Source organism: Elephantulus edwardii, unplaced genomic scaffold (assembly GCF_000299155.1).
Source record: "Elephantulus edwardii isolate Elephantulus edwardi_28Jun2011 unplaced genomic scaffold, EleEdw1.0 scaffold00116, whole genome shotgun sequence".
Lineage (NCBI taxonomy): Eukaryota > Metazoa > Chordata > Mammalia > Macroscelidea > Macroscelididae > Elephantulus > Elephantulus edwardii.
In genome coordinates, this window is record NW_006399866.1 from 1926138 (window position 1) to 1930806 (window position 4669).

Genomic DNA, 4669 nt, shown 5'->3' on the forward strand with positions numbered 1-4669 from the left:
CCGGCAGAGCATCTGGTGGATTCGAACCGTTCGCCTCTGGGATTGTAGTTGCAGCTCCTTGCCACTAGGCCACCAGAGCTCCCCGCTTGTGTGCTTTTAACTTTGTGTTTTGGCCTTGTTTTATAGTTTAAGAGAAAATGAAAGTGAATTAAAAACAACAATAACAAAAATAAATAACTGGTGACTAGAATATAAAAGTTGGAAATAAAGGATGATTGACAGCTGGAAAATATGGCCATAGTGACAGAAATGAAGACAGAAGCTAGATTGAATGGTAGACTTTTGTATAAGCAATGATTTGTTCATTGTAAATATTTTTGTGTGTGTGTGTGTGTGGGGACCAACCAAAAAACCACCAAAAACAAAAGAACAGCAACTATACACATGTATATCACCTGATGGATAACACAGGAATCAAGTGACTACATCTATGCAAAAGCTGATAGAGAAGCAGCTCAATAATAGCAGTCAAACAAGGTCTAGGCCTGACTGTTGAATAACCATTAATGACTCAAACTGCAAATCTAAAAATTCAAAGTTCAAATTCAAAACTGAAGCTGAAGAAAATGAAAATAAGTCCATGATAATCAAATTATCACTTTGAGTGTGTCTGTTGTTTTGTAACACTGAGTCAGAACCATACTAGAACTGACCCTCCAGTGGATTTTCAGAGGCAGTTAATCGCTTGGGAGGAGACTGTCCATCCTTCTCCCATGAAACAGCTGGTGAATTTGAACTGTGTCTCTTCGGGATTGCAGCACCATGAGACCTCCCTTTTAGTCTGTCTATCTCACATAAATTAAAAGCCATCTCAAGAACTGATTTCATGCATTAAACACTAATGACCTAAGGATAGTCAGGTTGTGGGATGATATCAAGGATATCATCCATAACGAAACCAAAAGGTCATTGGAAATAAAAGACCAAAGTGGATGTCAGAAGAGGCTCTCAAACTTGCACTAGAATATAAAGCAACCAAAACAAAGAGAAGAAATGTAGTAGTAAGAGAATTAAACAGAAGATTTCAAAGGGCAGCTTGGCAAGACAAAATAAAATACTATAATGAAATGTGTAAAGAGCTGGACTTAGAAAACCAAAAGAGAACACATTCAGCATTTCTAAAGCTTAAAAAAGAAAAGAAAAACAAATTCAAACCTCAATCTGCAATACTGAAAAATTCTAGGAGCAAAATTTTGACTGACAGAATAAGCAGCAAAAGAGGAAATGGGGGAAAGAAGAGACATGGAAGAAATATATACAAGAGTCACGGCACCAAACAAAATTGGTCCATAATGAACCACTTCAAGGAGAAGCCTTACTTAGGAGTAAGGAGGAAAAAAATCCAAGTTGTTCTGAAGGTAGTGACAAATAAAGCCCCAGGAAGAGATGGAATACCAGTTGAGGTGTTTCAACAAGTAGATGCAGTCCTAGATATATGCACTAGCCTTTGCCAGGAAAAATTTCACAAGTGACTAAAGAGATCCATTATTAGCTCCCCTCCCCAAAAAATGTGATCCAACAGTGAGGAAATTGTTGAACAAAATCATTGATATAACATGCAAGTAAAATTGTGCTGAGGGTTACTAAATAATAGCAGGAAAAACGAAGCTCTGGTGGCCTAGTGTGTGGTTCAAATCCACCAGATGCTCTGCTGGAGAAGGAGGGACAATCTCCTCCAGTACCAGTCAGATCAAATTTGACAGTACACACACAAATAAAATAATAAAATAAAAAATAATTTAAGAAAAAAATGACAGGAACAATATATTGACTGAGAACGGCCAGAAATTCAAGCTGGATTCAGAAAAGTATGAGGAATACCAGTGGTGGCATATGATGGATCTTGGCTGAAAGCAGAGAATATCAGAAAGACATCTTTGTGTATTTTATTTGCAGTCAAAAAAAGCCTATGACTATGGGGACCATAATAAATTACGGCTAACACTGAGAAGAATGTCTATCCCAGAACACTTAATTGTGCTCATGCTAAACCTATACACAGACCAAAAAGCCGTTGTCCAAACAGAACAAGGGAACACTGCATGATTTCAATCAGGAAAGGTATGTGTCAGGGCTTTCTCCACACCAAGTCACTCTGTGTCCTGAATAATTCATTAAGGAAGCTGACCTACCCATATGAAGAAGAACATGGCATCAGGATCAGAGACTCATTAACAACCTGTGTTGTGCAGATGACACAATCTTGCTTGCAGAAAGTGAAAAGACTTAAAGTAGAAGATCAAAGACTACAGCCTTCAATATGGATCATCATCAAGAAAAGAAAAATCTTCACAACTGGACTAATAGGTACACATCATGAGAGACGGAAAAAGACTGACACTGTCAATGATTTCACTTTACTTGGATCCACAATCAACATCCATGGTAGCAGCAGTCAAGAAATCAAAAGACACAAGGACAGCAGAGGCAGTTCCAGGCCGGAGTCTGTGACCCAGCCTTCCTAACCCTGTCTGCTACAACTGCAGGTACCAACTACAGTTCCCAGAGGTCTGTGGGGAAACACCATCTTTGTAAACTTGGACTTTGCTGGGAGATCTGCAAGGACAGCAGAGGCAGTTCCAGGCTGGGACTTGTGACCCAGACACCCCACACCTATTTGGAAGGAAGACAATCATATATGCCACATCTATAAGATTTATCAACCTCCCCTAAAATACTCATGTACCACTGAGGATTAAGTTATGTGGGGAATCAAACTGGTTTCTGGCCTGAGTACACAGGGCCCACTAACTCAAACAACTGGGAGATCCTTAGCATATCCAAAGAGTGGGGAAGCTATTCCAGAAAGGGAACAACAGACTTCCTCCATTATTTAGGTTCTCCTGAGGCCCTCCCCACGTGTATCAGTGTACGCTTCCTCCCTCCCCACTCACGTGAGCGTTGGAGTGTGCACGCACCCTCTACGCATTTACTCTTGTTTCTGCCCAACCTTCTTCTGGAGCAGTGACATCAAATAAAAAACAAGCTACCATCTCAGACATGAAGAACTCTACCACACCAATGGCCCATGGAAAGCAGAGTGCTTCAGTTGTCCCACAAGCCCAAAGCAAGATATCAACCCCCAAAGAAGACACAGTAGCAACGGATTTCCTGGAGCCAGAAAGCCTGATGGATCTTTCTGATACTGATTTTAAAAGAACAATGATTGAATATTTTCAATGGATAAAAAAGAAACTGGATGAAATACAGAATAGTGCTAGCAAAGATAAGGAGGAGCTTAAAAAAACAATCCAATGCAGCGTCCGGCGTCTCGGTGGCCGAGCAGGGCGAGGTGGCGGGCGCCGGGTGGCACGGCCTTGGACTGTAGCCGTGTCAACGTGTTATGATGCCGTCGCGCACCAACCTGGCTGCTGGGATTCCCGGTAGTAAAGTGAAATACTCAAGACTTTCCACAGACGATGGCTACATTGACCTTCAGTTTAAGAAAAGCCCACCTAAGATCCCTTACAAAGCCACTGCCCTTGCCACTGTGCTCTTCTTGATCGGCGCCTTTCTCATCATCATCGGCTCCCTCCTGCTGGCAGGCTACATCAGCAAAGGGGGGGCAGACCGGGCTGTTCCCATGCTGATCATCGGCATTCTGGTGTTTCTGCCGGGCTTCTACTACCTGTGCATCGCCTACTATGCGTCCAAAGGTTACTGGGGTGACTCCCATGACAACATCCCAGACTTCGATGACTAGCACCCACCAGGGGCCACAGCCAAAGTGGCACGGATGGGACCCAGTACAGTTTAAGACACTGGGCAGCAGCTCAAGCTAAGGGCTAAGGAGTTCTGTAGTTCGAAGATTGGGGCCAGATTATATGGGTCTATCCCAAAGCTGTCAACTGAGTTTCCAAGTAACTAAGTAGGATACGCTCTATTACTCATCTCCTGGCTTTGGCAAATCTTCCGACAAGTTTTCCACAGGAATCTGTATCAAGGAAGAATAGTGATGTTAATAGTGTGAAGAGACACAGAAGGTCTTCTGCAGTAGAAAGTGTTCTCCCCAACCTCCTTCAAACTGAAATGTTCTTCTAAACAGTCTTTAATGTCAGTTTGTTCTGTGGCAAGTGGAAAAATGTATGTTTGTTTTTTAAAGAGGGAACACAAGGTAAGCTTGTGGGATATTATATTGGTAAAAATCAAATAATGTCCCCACATCTGTTTACTCCTCTCTTCACTCACACACTTACTGAGAACAAGTGGGGATTTTTCAAACCCCAGAGCAGATTTTGAGAATATAAACATGTACTTTGTTCACTACTCGTTCGGTTCTGATGTGCTTTCCAGAAAGTGGCTCAGCAGATACTTTGTGTTGTCCTGTTCTCTGTAGCTCACGGTGCTTTGTGTAGCCTCTGTCTGAGGATGGGGCTTTTGGCTCTTTCCTGATGGAGATTACAAGCAAGTGAGCACCTTGCATTCCAGTCTCCTCGTTGGCCTCTGTATTTCTGCTGCTGTGCTGAAGATCAAGCCTGAATCACTAGAAAACCGGGCAGCTTAGTTTGATTTTGTTTTCCAGCTTACAGAGATGACACTCAAAAGCAATTAAGATGTGAAAATGCAAAAAAAAAAATCCAAAACAATGCAGAGAAAACAAATGAAGCATTAGAGGCATTGGAAAAACAAGAAACTGTGATCCAGAATTTGAAATCTAAGGTTTCTGATG

At 42.0% G+C, this 4669-nt stretch overlaps 1 protein-coding gene and 1 pseudogene across 1 annotated transcript in view; one reads left to right on the forward strand and one right to left on the reverse strand.

The window, feature by feature from the left end:
- GPR107 (G protein-coupled receptor 107) overlaps positions 1–4669 on the reverse strand; it is a 109595-nt gene that overhangs the window by 27943 nt on the left and 76983 nt on the right. The gene's annotated exons all lie outside the window — the stretch shown is intronic.
- Positions 3338–3703, forward strand: LOC102872194 (annotated as a pseudogene).